Source organism: Sinohyriopsis cumingii, unplaced genomic scaffold (assembly GCF_028554795.1).
Source record: "Sinohyriopsis cumingii isolate HCF-2022 unplaced genomic scaffold, ASM2855479v2 utg000646l, whole genome shotgun sequence".
Taxonomy (NCBI): domain Eukaryota; kingdom Metazoa; phylum Mollusca; class Bivalvia; order Unionida; family Unionidae; genus Sinohyriopsis; species Sinohyriopsis cumingii.
Window position 1 is genome coordinate 534,714 of NW_028315921.1, and position 16,670 is coordinate 551,383.

Genomic DNA, 16,670 nt, shown 5'->3' on the forward strand with positions numbered 1-16,670 from the left:
AGCGATCGCTGTCAGATCTTCATTTGGTAACAGCGGAGATCTGATTTTAATCAGTTTGGTACACAGGTACTTAAAGTATGAACAGGTGAAAGGACAGCTACATAAACGAACATTTTCCCCGTCATTTCTTCTACACTTCTGATAACATCAGTTTCTTTGACCTTCTTAACATTAACCGCAATTGTAGATTGTTGTCCAAGACTATCCGAGTATACAAACGTACAGTCTCCTGTTACTTAAAATTTGACCATCGTTTTAATGGGTATTACACACACTTCTAGTAAACAGACACATACGCATGTGCTTTGGTGCCGTTTTGGAATTTTGGAAACAACTCACCCCTTACCCTCCCAAACCTTAACTTGATCCCTTTTGCCTTGCTCGCAACCCTAAATGTTTCTGCTAATCGGCCGATTCGCGGCATTGATATTTGGCTACACTTCCCGCATGCATGTTAGCACTACTGGGACTTTATTTCAATGCCAAGAAATGTTGTTGTTTTTTTTTCTCCTGTGGGAGATAAAATGTTCCACACGCACAAAAAGTACAACTCGATTATAAATATGCAGCCGGAACAGGTCAATACACAAACCTGTCACAAACATGCACAAAACGTCAGTCCATTCAAGACACAAACCACCAAAAAAAATCATGGAGACATCATTAGGCGTGTTTTCTTTCTGACGTGACGATATCACATTACAATATTGATGAATACGGTTTGTAGTCATAACTAAAAGTTCTACACATCAGATAAAATGTATATCGACGAAGATGGGATTCGAACCCACGCGGGGAGACCCCAATGGATTAGCAGTCCATCGCCTTAACCACTCGGCCACCTCGTCCGGTGTATTTTGATGAGTACACTATTTATGTAGGGAGTGATCTATAGCTACCTGGCCTAAACCACACACAACTTTTGTCTGATATTCACGATTCAATATATGTCTTTTTCAGACAGAAAAAAATTCTAACCATCGAACCATCCTAGCTCTAACTGATGTGCACATAAAGAACCTAGTGCATGATATTCTTTAAAAGAAGAAATATATATCTTCAGGTAAATTAAAACAATTCTTCTGGCTGGGAGAAAACTCAACATTACCCACCTACCCACCCAATAAACAGAAACAAATACATGGTCGGTCCCTTAGTGAGCAAGCATGTTCATATCAATGGATTGTTAGGCAAGGGAAAAAACTCGTACGAACATTCGTTGTATTCATCTCTTCGGTAAGTATTACATCAGATAAGTGAATATCAGTTCCATTTTTTTTTAAGTTATAAAAATCAATGTTTTCTAACAGCAGAGCCGAGTGGCCGAGTGGTCTAAAGCGCTCTCCGTCACGGATCACTGCCATCTCACCTCTGTCTGCGTGGGTTCGAGTCTCGGGCTCGGCCAGTGTGGACATGTGAGAAAGCTTGCCGGTAGCTTCTCGTGGGTCGGTGGTTCTTTCCGGGGTTTTCCCGGGTTCTTCCTCCACCATTAATACTGGCCGCCATGTATAGCCTATCTTGTGTTGAAAAATGGCGTTAAACCCTATAACAACAACAATAACAACTAACAGCAGAGTGGCGCAGTGGAAGCGTGCTGGGCCCATAACCCAGAGGTCCGTGGATCGAAACCACGCTCTGCTAATCACTTTTATTTGGTTTTTGTTTTTTGTTTTTAATTTTAAATTCATAACATCAAATTATCATTTATCTTCAGGCACAAAAATATAAATAAAAGGCACATTCAGCAAATATGTATCTGATTTCATATATAAAATGTGGGTCAATGTAATTTACTTTTCACGCTTCAATGACGGCTTTTTTTGGTGCTAATTTGGACCTTCTACACCGTTCTAGCAATAATAAAATGTCAAATGTACATGCAGCTAAAGTGAAATAGAACAAAAGGTCAAGGTAACATTACTTTCACCCTTAAGCCATGTATTTTGTTGAGATCCTATATAGAAGTTGATACATGCATGTAAAATATTAAGTTCTTTTCTTTGGCACTGTATCAATTATTGTAGAGAATTTAAAGGTACAGAAAACAATTTGTCAAGGACATGATACAAGCAAAAGAAAAACAATGTGGCATGTAATGATATAGCATTGGAACGTTCGACAGTGATCAGGTGGACAAGCCTCCCCGTGTTTCCCACCCCACCGCCGGCATCACCCTTCCCCACCCCCAGACAAAAATGAGTGTTTGTCTCCCTGGCCCTCACTAGCTGCTAAATCCCACAGTCAGCTTGCGGTCTTCTTTGCGCTCCCTGTGAAAAATACATACTGAACCACCCCTGCGATCCCACCCAAAAGTGCCGAAAAGTTTTGACCTCTGACATGACATTGCCATATTAAAAATGGAATTTATTTTGTTTCAATTTTTCGTTAATCCATACAATATGTGCTCTTAAAAGGCAAATTTACACATTTCCAGTGATTACATGTTTCCAAACTTGATATCCTGCTCCGGAAGGAAACGGAGGCTGGTTCTCGAAAATTAAACTTTAGATGAGCCTGTAAAATAATTGTGGTGTATATGAATAGAGGTCATACAATTTGCTATCAATTTTGGGATATATAGTATTTCTTCAATTGGTCACGGTGGGGTTTGATTCTTTTGTGTCATTCTAAAGGTATACTTTCTATTATACAATTGTAAGTTTTCTGTATTTTTCGCTTTGATCTCAGGATTTGATTCACAAACAACGTCCTAAACACAAACAATTCCTGCCTTTATAAGTTATGTGAACATGAATATTTTACAACCACATGAATTATCAGAATTTAAAAAGAGAGGTTGTTCAAATACAGCCAGAAACATCGATATTCATGTTGACATTATATCAAATTTGTTCCCATGCACAAAAACATTTGTCTGTGAAACATATGGAGGACATTTAAGTGCTGCTTATTTAAGGACATGAAAAATAAGTCCCTTTCAACTTCATATTTAGAACAGTAGATAAACAGTTATCAAGAGTATAATAATAATAATAATAATAATAATAATAATAATAATAATAATAAATTAAGAAGAATGGCACATTTGGTTGTGAAAGTCCCATCTGATATATGCTCCTTAGTAAAACGCAATCCTCCTTTCGGATTCGCCATTTATCAATTGTTGCAGGAGGGGGTCAATCGTTTTTCTTTTGTCGAACCAAGGGAGGCAACTAATGGAACTAGAACGTTCATTATAAACAATTGATTAGGTAGTCAACTAATGCAGCTAAGAGGTTAGTGTTGTTGTTTCCATAAAATGTTTTACCGGGGTGTACTAGACTTTATGACTGCCTTAAATCCCAAACACGCCCATATATCATTGTCATAAATAAGATGTATCAATTATTTTCTACTACTAGATATCGGATTATTTTAAACAAGGAAATGTGTCTTTCTCAATGAAACAATATGTGACTTTGCATAATCCGATCGAGAGCTATCTGCAATGTGTTGTTCGATTCAAGCTACCCTGTCTATAATTACGGCAAATTGGACATTCAGTTATTTGTGAGACGCATTGACATCGAAAGACAAACTGACTGAAGAGAGTTTTGGAGTATGAATCTCTGGTCACAAGAAATCTACGTCAGCGCGGAATGAATAGATGTGATCATGTGACTAGCTTTAGAAATACGCCCTACCTATGCTTAGGACATAACAACTTTCACGATCCAATCAGTCAACGAAATAACAAAATGTCTTTCTATGTAGTTGTGCCGAAAGTTTCAAATTTGTATGAGGTTACGTTGCCAAATAAAGAGTATAATCTAAAGTGGAATTGGCAGTGATAACTATGACTGTACTTCCTCATATTCTGACACTGTTATTGTGTAAATACCTAGCCTACCTGCACACGTTTCCGACGAAGAGATAGGTATCAAGATAAGAGAATACGGAGTGGAATTCCTATCTCCCATTCAGGATAGATACTACCCTAGAAATCGTGTGACAGACGTGACGCATTTTTGTTTTGGATATTTAATTTTGATTGTTTGTTATTTTTTAAATATTTATTATTTGTTATTTCATGTTTTATTTCGTATTCTAGAGAAATTATTTGTTACATTTTACAATACTTGCTGGTTTTACATCTTTTCTAGTACTTAGGTTAAGAACATAGATTTGTAATATTATGTAAAATACAGTTTTCCAAAAGAGATAAAATCTTAGCCCTACAGTCGGAAGCATCAAACTGTAAGTGACCATTAGTTCGTTAAGTTATTGCATGATAATCAAGTAAAGGTGCGCTCTTTTTGTCTTGACCCGGGTCGCATGATGACAGATTGCACAGATTTCGTGTGCCACAAGTGTTGGAAACAGCGTCATGTTCCTAGGAAGTACAAAAGGCAAAGCTCTGACAATTGTGGAAATTTTCTTTATTTGTGTTCATGTGGGAAATATGACTTAAGAAATACAACTGCCTAAAGATGTTACATGCTAAATGATTAAATTGAAGAAATTAATTACCGAATTGCTAACGTTGCCACAAAGGAAGATAGATTGGGGATTCAAGTTGTAGAAGATGATGAACACGAGGTTGATGAAGTAATACAGGGTGCAGATGGTGAAGAAAGAGGTGATGAAACTGATCAAGAAAAAGCTTTTCACAGAGTCAACCATTCATACTGGTATCTCTTTTACGACAATTCGGGTTTGGTGACAGTTTTATTTAATGGATACAAATATTTTATATTGAAATTAGAAACAGTGTTAAATGCATTTAATGAAAGCCTTTTCAATTAAACATTCAGTCCTCCAAAGTTGCCCTATACTAACTATACTATATTTATTTGAAGCGGAACATTTAGGGCTCGCTATAATTATAAATTATTATGTCAATGTTGCTCTATTTCTATTGTCTAGCAGTACAAGTAAAGTCTTTCAACATGCCGATGGTACAACCATGACATTAGCAAAGAAAGAATCTATTAATCAATCATTTATTGTACTTGGTTTATATTGTAAAGGATCTGGTTCAAAAGGGAATAAAGAAAACAAACGGAACTTTTATTTAATTCATCAGGCAGTCTCTGTTGAATTCTGCAGACAGCTCCAATTTCAACATTGTGATCACGTTATCTTAATTTTGGGAACTAGTGCTGGAGCTCAGTTAGAATAACACTTTGTCTAAAATTAAAACTTATTACACAGAGGTGATACTAAATTGTATGACTTCTGTTCATGTATAGCACAAATGTTTTACTCGCTTTTAAGTAGCTTGATTTTCCGTAAACCAGCCGCTGTTTCCTTTTGGAGTAGGGTATTTTGTTTTGGAAACATTTACTCACTAGAAAAAATACATTTGCCACTCTAGTATCACCCTTAACGTTCAACTGGTATTATATATAGCATTACCGATAGAGAACGGCCTTATCAGAGAGAAGTTTTAATCGGAAAGAATGGTGTTAGATGCACACTGCATTTAACACTGTCTTTAATATCGGCTGAATAAAAATTTGACCAAATCCAAAATTTATGTGAATGAGACAAACTTTTGACTCTGTCAAAAACGTTGCTTTTATCAATTTTTAAGGTATATCCCTCGATGTTGTCCCTCTAGGTCATAGCAATGACATCTCCTACAGTGAATGTTGTATCAGCAATATCCCTTCAAACTATAGAGCATGTCTGAATTAGAGGCATAATTTTGGGTAATACCCATTTCAAACCATGAGCCATAACCCTCGTCAAAATAGTATCATCTACATTAAATAGTCTCATAGGTCGCCAATATTTCCAGCTTCTTTAGTCGCTCTTGGTGTTGTAAAAAATGATATTGTATCAAATCTCACTGTCCATGACGTAATTGATTCCTTGTTAACGATCTGAAGAAGAAAAAATCTCTAACAGGTTATCATATTCATAATTTAAAACGTTGTAAAATACAACTACTTTATCGATTTAACCAGACCAAAATATCTAATTTTAGACATTATATGTATAGCTGCATGTATTTTATCAACCCTTGTATGACCCTACTCAAATACGTATCATCAGCAGGTACGGATGAATTTACCAAGATTAAAACTGATTCTTTACAACTCTCATCATCTGTGCTCGATAATTACAAAATACAATAAAACTTATAAATGTATTTTAATATTTGATTTTCATTTGAAACAAGTGAGCCAAAGTCATCAATGGATTCATTAATAACATTTCGCTTTTGTTGATATTTTTCAGGATTTTTTTATAAAGTATTTGCTATTTGCGTCACTTTCAATCACCAAACTGGATTAAAATCTCGGTATAACACCTCAAAACAATCTTATTTCTTAGTCACTTCATTGTTGTTCGAGTTCTTCCTATGTATTGATATCAAATGAATCTTTAGCGGTAAATTTTACAGAAAATAGAATCATTTTGTCTTGACATCTATACAATTCTTGGAAACTTTCTTTCTTTCTCTTCGTACTGTATAGGAGCGAGAATTCTTACTTTTATATTTTGCATTATCCACTAAGTGAGTTGTTCACTAAAATATTTTACTCTTTCCCTCAATAATAATAGATTTCACTCTACATACCTATTCATCATTACAAACATTATCTAATTTAAGTAAGTGCCTAATTTCTTCGTTGCATGTAGTTATTTTAGGATCGATCTCATAATGATGTACATGCATAACAAAATATTTTGCATACCAATATATAATTTGGAGGAATTTTAAGATATAATCCATCCTGCACTGCCATAGTTCGCATAGTACCATTCTCTCTTGATCTCCAAAGATCGTAAATATTGCTATCAACTGTAATTATGAAGCTCTCGAATAGCAATATCATCGATACGTATGTGTTTGTTATGCTGATCAATTGCAGCTATTGTAACCACCTACCAAGGTAGTGCTATAACTCGTATTGGTCTCCACAATTGTTGCACACGGTATTAGTGGATCAGATACTGTTTTATATGCAACGTGCACTCCATAAAGTCGGCATTTGGATATAACTTCTAGAAACCTAAGATCGTTGTGTTCACCGAAAAGTCGTCTGACTACAAACGAAACAAGTGAAAATGGTTCTTGGATTTTGAGAGTGCTCCAGAAACAGCAGTTATGTAGACATTTTGGTGTTAACGTGTCTAAGTATAGCAGATTATATACAAAACTTAAAGAGGTTAAAGATAAACTTGCAAGTACGTTATTGGTTTTATTAATATTGGAGTACACAGGTATGGAATTAGTCGGCTCACAAATTATATTTTCCATGAAACTACCGCGATTCCATGAACGTTGTATTATTGTGAAACTTTATTTAACCCTAGCCCTCAGAATATAAGTGAACTGGAGAGAGTCCATTGCTTGTGCGCTATACATCTGGAAGGTATTACGTTCACATGTTCATACTTTATGTACCTGTGTACCTTTTAGAAGAAGAAATAAGTAGAAATTAGAAAGAATATGAAGAGGAATATCTATACCCCGGTCAACATAGACACCAATCTGATAAAATCAGATCTCCGCTGTCCTACGTGAAGATGTGACGACGACCACTGAAGAATGACATTCAGGTGACCATTAAATTAGCCAATGGAAATGCAACTTTCAAAAAATCTGAAAGTGAATCAAATCGTTCGATACACATTCATCCTTTTCACCCACGGTGCTCTTTCTCAAAACGCAAAGATATTAGACCTCATCTGACTGGTTGATAAAATTAGCAATTATGGTAATAGCATAGGTACCAGAATATGCCTTCTAAGCGATCGCTGTCAGATCTTCATTTGGTAACAGCGGAGATCTGATTTTAATCAGTTTGGTACACAGGTACTTAAAGTATGAACAGGTGAAAGGACAGCTACATAAACGAACATTTTCCCCGTCATTTCTTCTACACTTCTGATAACATCAGTTTCTTTGACCTTCTTAACATTAACCGCAATTGTAGATTGTTGTCCAAGACTATCCGAGTATACAAACGTACAGTCTCCTGTTACTTAAAATTTGACCATCGTTTTAATGGGTATTACACACACTTCTAGTAAACAGACACATACGCGTGTGCTTTGGTGCCGTTTTGGAATTTTGGAAACAACTCACCCCTTACCCTCCCAAACCTTAACTTGATCCCTTTTGCCTTGCTCGCAACCCTAAATGTTTCTGCTAATCGGCCGATTCGCGGCATTGATATTTGGCTACACTTCCCGCATGCATGTTAGCACTACTGGGACTTTATTTCAATGCCAAGAAATGTTGTTGTTTTTTTTTTTCTCCTGTGGGAGATAAAATGTTCCACACGCACAAAAAGTACAACTCGATTATAAATATGCAGCCGGAACAGGTCAATACACAAACCTGTCACAAACATGCACAAAACGTCAGTCCATTCAAGACACAAACCACCAAAAAAATCATGGAGACATCATTAGGCGTGTTTTCTTTCTGACGTTACAATATTGATGAATACGGTTTGTAGTCATAACTAAAAGTTCTACACATCAGATAAAATGTATATCGACGAAGATGGGATTCGAACCCACGCGGGGAGACCCCAATGGATTAGCAGTCCATCGCCTTAACCACTCGGCCACCTCGTCCGGTGTATTTTGATGAGTACACTATTTATGTAGGGAGTGATCTATAGCTACCTGGCCTAAACCACACACAACTTTTGTCTGATATTCACGATTCAATATATGTCTTTTTCAGACAGAAAAAAATTCTAACCATCGAACCATCCTAGCTCTAACTGATGTGCACATAAAGAACCTAGTGCATGATATTCTTTAAAAGAAGAAATATATATCTTCAGGTAAATTAAAACAATTCTCCTGGCTGGGAGAAAACTCAACATTACCCACCTACCCACCCAATAAACAGAAACAAATACATGGTCGGTCCCTTAGTGAGCAAGCATGTTCATATCAATGGATTGTTAGGCAAGGGAAAAAAACTCGTACGAACATTCGTTGTATTCATCTCTTCGGTAAGTATTACATCAGATAAGTGAATATCAGTTCCATTTTTTTTTAAAGTTATAAAAATCAATGTTTTCTAACAGCAGAGCCGAGTGGCCGAGTGGTCTAAAGCGCTCTCCGTCACGGATCACTGCCATCTCACCTCTGTCTGCGTGGGTTCGAGTCTCGGGCTCGGCCAGTGTGGACATGTGAGAAAGCTTGCCGGTAGCTTCTCGTGGGTCGGTGGTTCTTTCCGGGGTTTTCCCGGGTTCTTCCTCCACCATTAATACTGGCCGCCATGTATAGCCTATCTTGTGTTGAAAAATGGCGTTAAACCCTATAACAACAACAATAACAACTAACAGCAGAGTGGCGCAGTGGAAGCGTGCTGGGCCCATAACCCAGAGGTCCGTGGATCGAAACCACGCTCTGCTAATCACTTTTATTTGGTTTTTGTTTTTTGTTTTTAATTTTAAATTCATAACATCAAATTATCATTTATCTTCAGGCACAAAAATATAAATAAAAGGCACATTCAGTAAATATGTATCTGATTTCATATATAAAATGTGGGTCAATGTAATTTACTTTTCACGCTTCAATGACGGCTTTTTTTGGTGCTAATTTGGACCTTCTACACCGTTCTAGCAATAATAAAATGTCAAATGTACATGCAGCTAAAGTGAAATAGAACAAAAGGTCAAGGTAACATTACTTTCACCCTTAAGCCATGTATTTTGTTGAGATCCTATATAGAAGTTGACACATGCATGTAAAATATTAAGTTCTTTTCTTTGGCACTGTATCAATTATTGAAGAGAATTTAAAGGTACAGAAAACAATTTGTCAAGGACATGATACAAGCAAAAGAAAAACAATGTGGCATGTAATGATATAGCATTGGAACGTTCGACAGTGATCAGGTGGACAAGCCTCCCCGTGTTTCCCACCCCACCGCCGGCATCACCCTTCCCCACCCCCAGACAAAAATGAGTGTTTGTCTCCCTGGCCCTCACTAGCTGCTAAATCCCACAGTCAGCTTGCGGTCTTCTTTGCGCTCCCTGTGAAAAATACATACTGAACCACCCCTGCGATCCCACCCAAAAGTGCCGAAAAGTTTTGACCTCTGACATGACATTGCCATATTAAAAATGGAATTTATTTTGTTTCAATTTTTCGTTAATCCATACAATATGTGCTCTTAAAAGGCAAATTTACACATTTCCAGTGATTACATGTTTCCAAACTTGATATCCTGCTCCGGAAGGAAACGGAGGCTGGTTCTCGAAAATTAAACTTTAGATGAGCCTGTAAAATAATTGTGGTGTATATGAATAGAGGTCATACAATTTGCTATCAATTTTGGGATATATAGTATTTCTTCAATTGGTCACGGTGGGGTTTGATTCTTTTGTGTCATTCTAAAGGTATACTTTCTATTATACAATTGTAAGTTTTCTGTATTTTTCGCTTTGATCTCAGGATTTGATTCACAAACAACGTCCTAAACACAAACAATTCCTGCCTTTATAAGTTATGTGAACATGAATATTTTACAACCACATGAATTATCAGAATTTAAAAAGAGAGGTTGTTCAAATACAGCCAGAAACATCGATATTCATGTTGACATTATATCAAATTTGTTCCCATGCACAAAAACATTTGTCTGTGAAACATATGGAGGACATTTAAGTGCTGCTTATTTAAGGACATGAAAAATAAGTCCCTTTCAACTTCATATTTAGAACAGTAGATAAACAGTTATCAAGAGTATAATAATAATAATAATAATAATAATAATAATAATAATAATAAATTAAGAAGAATGGCACATTTGGTTGTGAAAGTCCCATCTGATATATGCTCCTTAGTAAAACGCAATCCTCCTTTCGGATTCGCCATTTATTCAATTGTTGCAGGAGGGGGTCAATCGTTTTTCTTTTGTCGAACCAAGGGAGGCAACTAATGGAACTAGAACGTTCATTATAAACAATTGATTAGGTAGTCAACTAATGCAGCTAAGAGGTTAGTGTTGTTGTTTCCATAAAATGTTTTACCGGGGTGTACTAGACTTTATGACTGCCTTAAATCCCAAACACGCCCATATATCATTGTCATAAATAAGATGTATCAATTATTTTCTACTACTCGATATCGGATTATTTTAAACAAGGAAATGTGTCTTTCTCAATGAAACAATATGTGACTTTGCATAATCCGATCGAGAGCTATCTGCAATGTGTTGTTCGATTCAAGCTACCCTGTCTATAATTACGGCAAATTGGACATTCAGTTATTTGTGAGACGCATTGACATCGAAAGACAAACTGACTGAAGAGAGTTTTGGAGTATGAATCTCTGGTCACAAGAAATCTACGTCAGCGCGGAATGAATAGATGTGATCATGTGACTAGCTTTAGAAATACGCCCTACCTATGCTTAGGACATAACAACTTTCACGATCCAATCAGTCAACGAAATAACAAAATGTCTTTCTATGTAGTTGTGCCGAAAGTTTCAAATTTGTATGAGGTTACGTTGCCAAATAAAGAGTATAATCTAAAGTGGAATTGGCAGTGATAACTATGCCTGTACTTCCTCATATTCTGACACTGTTATTGTGTAAATACCTAGCCTACCTGCACACGTTTCCGACGAAGAGATAGGTATCAAGATAAGAGAATACGGAGTGGAATTCCTATCTCCCATTCAGGATAGATACTACCCTAGAAATCGTGTGACAGACGTGACGCATTTTTGTTTTGGATATTTAATTTTGATTGTTTGTTATTTTTTAAATATTTATTATTTGTTATTTCATGTTTTATTTCGTATTCTAGAGAAATTATTTGTTACATTTTACAATACTTGCTGGTTTTACATCTTTTCTAGTACTTAGGTTAAGAACATAGATTTGTAATATTATGTAAAATACAGTTTTCCAAAAGAGATAAAATCTTAGCCCTACAGTCGGAAGCATCAAACTGTAAGTGACCATTAGTTCGTTAAGTTATTGCATGATAATCAAGTAAAGGTGCGCTCTTTTTGTCTTGACCCGGGTCGCATGATGACAGATTGCACAGATTTCGTGTGCCACAAGTGTTGGAAACAGCGTCATGTTCCTAGGAAGTACAAAAGGCCAAGCTCTGACAATTGTGGAAATTTTCTTTATTTGTGTTCATGTGGGAAATATGACTTAAGAAATACAACTGCCTAAAGATGTTACATGCTAAATGATTAAATTGAAGAAATTAATTACCGACTTGCTGACGTTGCCACAAAGGAAGATAGATTGGGGATTCAAGTTGTAGAAGATGATGAACACGAGGTTGATGAAGTAATACAGGGTGCAGATGGTGAAGAAAGAGGTGATGAAACTGATCAAGAAAAAGCTTTTCACAGAGTCAACCATTCATACTGGTATCTCTTTTACGACAATTCGGGTTTGGTGACAGTTTTATTTAATGGATACAAATATTTTATATTGAAATTAGAAACAGTGTTAAATGCATTTAATGAAAGCCTTTTCAATTAAACATTCAGTCCTCCAAAGTTGCCCTATACTAACTATACTATATTTATTTGAAGCGGAACATTTAGGGCTCGCTATAATTATAAATTATTATGTCAATGTTGCTCTATTTCTATTGTCTAGCAGTACAAGTAAAGTCTTTCAACATGCCGATGGTACAACCATGACATTAGCAAAGAAAGAATCTATTAATCAATCATTTATTGTACTTGGTTTATATTGTAAAGGATCTGGTTCAAAAGGGAATAAAGAAAACAAACGGAACTTTTATTTAATTCATCAGGCAGTCTCTGTTGAATTCTGCAGACAGCTCCAATTTCAACATTGTGATCACGTTATCTTAATTTTGGGAACTAGTGCTGGAGCTCAGTTAGAATAACACTTTGTCTAAAATTAAAACTTATTACACAGAGGTGATACTAAATTGTATGACTTCTGTTCATGTATAGCACAAATGTTTTACTCGCTTTTAAGTAGCTTGATTTTCCGTAAACCAGCCGCTGTTTCCTTTTGGAGTAGGGTATTTTGTTTTGGAAACATTTACTCACTAGAAAAAATACATTTGCCACTCTAGTATCACCCTTAACGTTCAACTGGTATTATATATAGCATTACCGATAGAGAACGGCCTTATCAGAGAGAAGTTTTAATCGGAAAGAATGGTGTTAGATGCACACTGCATTTAACACTGTCTTTAATATCGGCTGAATAAAAATTTGACCAAATCCAAAATTTATGTGAATGAGACAAACTTTTGACTCTGTCAAAAACGTTGCTTTTATCAATTTTTAAGGTATATCCCTCGATGTTGTCCCTCTAGGTCATAGCAATGACATCTCCTACAGTGAATGTTGTATCAGCAATATCCCTTCAAACTATAGAGCATGTCTGAATTAGAGGCATAATTTTGGGTAATACCCATTTCAAACCATGAGCCATAACCCTCGTCAAAATAGTATCATCTACATTAAATAGTCTCATAGGTCGCCAATATTTCCAGCTTCTTTAGTCGCTCTTGGTGTTGTAAAAAATGATATTGTATCAAATCTCACTGTCCATGACGTAATTGATTCCTTGTTAACGATCTGAAGAAGAAAAAATCTCTAACAGGTTATCATATTCATAATTTAAAACGTTGTAAAATACAACTACTTTATCGATTTAACCAGACCAAAATATCTAATTTTAGACATTATATTTATAGCTGCATGTATTTTATCAACCCTTGTATGACCCTACTCAAATACGTATCATCAGCAGGTACGGATGAATTTACCAAGATTAAAACTGATTCTTTACAACTCTCATCATCTGTGCTCGATAATTACAAAATACAATAAAACTTATAAATGTATTTTAATATTTGATTTTCATTTGAAACAAGTGAGCCAAAGTCATCAATGGATTCATTAATAACATTTCGCTTTTGTTGATATTTTTCAGGATTTTTTTATAAAGTATTTGCTATTTGCGTCACTTTCAATCACCAAACTGGATTAAAATCTCGGTATAACACCTCAAAACAATCTTATTTCTTAGTCACTTCATTGTTGTTCGAGTTCTTCCTATGTATTGATATCAAATGAATCTTTAGCGGTAAATTTTACAGAAAATAGAATCATTTTGTCTTGACATCTATACAATTCTTGGAAACTTTCTTTCTTTCTCTTCGTACTGTATAGGAGCGAGAATTCTTACTTTTATATTTTGCATTATCCACTAAGTGAGTTGTTCACTAAAATATTTTACTCTTTCCCTCAATAATAATAGATTTCACTCTACATACCTATTCATCATTACAAACATTATCTAATTTAAGTAAGTGCCTAATTTCTTCGTTGCATGTAGTTATTTTAGGATCGATCTCATAATGATGTACATGCATAACAAAATATTTTGCATACCAATATATAATTTGGAGGAATTTAAGATATAATCCATCCTGCACTGCCATAGTTCGCATAGTACCATTCTCTCTTGATCTCCAAAGATCGTAAATATTGCTATCAACTGTAATTATGAAGCTCTCGAATAGCAATATCATCGATACGTATGTGTTTGTTATGCTGATCAATTGCAGCTATTGTAACCACCTACCAAGGTAGTGCTATAACTCGTATTGGTCTCCACAATTGTTGCACACGGTATTAGTGGATCAGATACTGTTTTATATGCAACGTGCACTCCATAAAGTCGGCATTTGGATATAACTTCTAGAAACCTAAGATCGTTGTGTTCACCGAAAAGTCGTCTGACTACAAACGAAACAAGTGAAAATGGTTCTTGGATTTTGAGAGTGCTCCAGAAACAGCAGTTATGTAGACATTTTGGTGTTAACGTGTCTAAGTATAGCAGATTATATACAAAACTTAAAGAGGTTAAAGATAAACTTGCAAGTACGTTATTGGTTTTATTAATATTGGAGTACACAGGTATGGAATTAGTCGGCTCACAAATTATATTTTCCATGAAACTACCGCGATTCCATGAACGTTGTATTATTGTGAAACTTAATTTAACCCTAGCCCTCAGAATATAAGTGAACTGGAGAGAGTCCATTGCTTGTGCGCTATACATCTGGAAGGTATTACGTTCACATGTTCATACTTTATGTACCTGTGTACCTTTTAGAAGAAGAAATAAGTAGAAATTAGAAAGAATATGAAGAGGAATATCTATACCCCGGTCAACATAGACACCAATCTGATAAAATCAGATCTCCGCTGTCCTACGTGAAGATGTGACGACGACCACTGAAGAATGACATTCAGGTGACCATTAAATTAGCCAATGGAAATGCAACTTTCAAAAAATCTGAAAGTGAATCAAATCGTTCGATACACATTCATCCTTTTCACCCACGGTGCTCTTTCTCAAAACGCAAAGATATTAGACCTCATCTGACTGGTTGATAAAATTAGCAATTATGGTAATAGCATAGGTACCAAAATATGCCTTCTAAGCGATCGCTGTCAGATCTTCATTTGGTAACAGCGGAGATCTGATTTTAATCAGTTTGGTACACAGGTACTTAAAGTATGAACAGGTGAAAGGACAGCTACATAAACGAACATTTTCCCCGTCATTTCTTCTACACTTCTGATAACATCAGTTTCTTTGACCTTCTTAACATTAACCGCAATTGTAGATTGTTGTCCAAGACTATCCGAGTATACAAACGTACAGTCTCCTGTTACTTAAAATTTGACCATCGTTTTAATGGGTATTACACACACTTCTAGTAAACAGACACATACGCGTGTGCTTTGGTGCCGTTTTGGAATTTTGGAAACAACTCACCCCTTACCCTCCCAAACCTTAACTTGATCCCTTTTGCCTTGCTCGCAACCCTAAATGTTTCTGCTAATCGGCCGATTCGCGGCATTGATATTTGGCTACACTTCCCGCATGCATGTTAGCACTACTGGGACTTTATTTCAATGCCAAGAAATGTTGTTGTTTTTTTTTTTCTCCTGTGGGAGATAAAATGTTCCACACGCACAAAAAGTACAACTCGATTATAAATATGCAGCCGGAACAGGTCAATACACAAACCTGTCACAAACATGCACAAAACGTCAGTCCATTCAAGACACAAACCACCAAAAAAATCATGGAGACATCATTAGGCGTGTTTTCTTTCTGACGTTACAATATTGATGAATACGGTTTGTAGTCATAACTAAAAGTTCTACACATCAGATAAAATGTATATCGACGAAGATGGGATTCGAACCCACGCGGGGAGACCCCAATGGATTAGCAGTCCATCGCCTTAACCACTCGGCCACCTCGTCCGGTGTATTTTGATGAGTACACTATTTATGTAGGGAGTGATCTATAGCTACCTCGCCTAAACCACACACAACTTTTGTCTGATATTCACGATTCAATATATGTCTTTTTCAGACAGAAAAAAATTCTAACCATCGAACCATCCTAGCTCTAACTGATGTGCACATAAAGAACCTAGTGCATGATATTCTTTAAAAGAAGAAATATATATCTTCAGGTAAATTAAAACAATTCTTCTGGCTGGGAGAAAACTCAACATTACCCACCTACCCACCCAATAAACAGAAACAAATACATGGTCGGTCCCTTAGTGAGCAAGCATGTTCATATCAATGGATTGTTAGGCAAGGGAAAAAACTCGTACGAACATTCGTTGTAATTCATCTCTTCGGTAAGTATTACATCAGATAAGTGAATATCAGTTCCATTTTTTTTAAAG

The 16,670-nt window shown here is 36.0% G+C and overlaps 3 non-coding genes across 3 annotated transcripts; all 3 read right to left on the bottom strand.

Moving 5' to 3' along the window:
- Positions 1-766: 766 nt before the first annotated feature.
- Positions 767-848, bottom strand: Trnas-gcu (transfer RNA serine (anticodon GCU)). Its single transcript has one exon. It is a non-coding gene; the product is annotated as a tRNA-Ser (tRNA).
- Positions 849-8,459: 7,611 nt separating this feature from the next.
- Positions 8,460-8,541, bottom strand: Trnas-gcu (transfer RNA serine (anticodon GCU)). The gene has a single exon. It is a non-coding gene; the product is annotated as a tRNA-Ser (tRNA).
- A 7,610-nt stretch (positions 8,542-16,151) lies between these two features.
- On the bottom strand, positions 16,152-16,233 carry Trnas-gcu (transfer RNA serine (anticodon GCU)). Its single transcript has one exon. It is a non-coding gene; the product is annotated as a tRNA-Ser (tRNA).
- Positions 16,234-16,670: the final 437 nt, after the last annotated feature.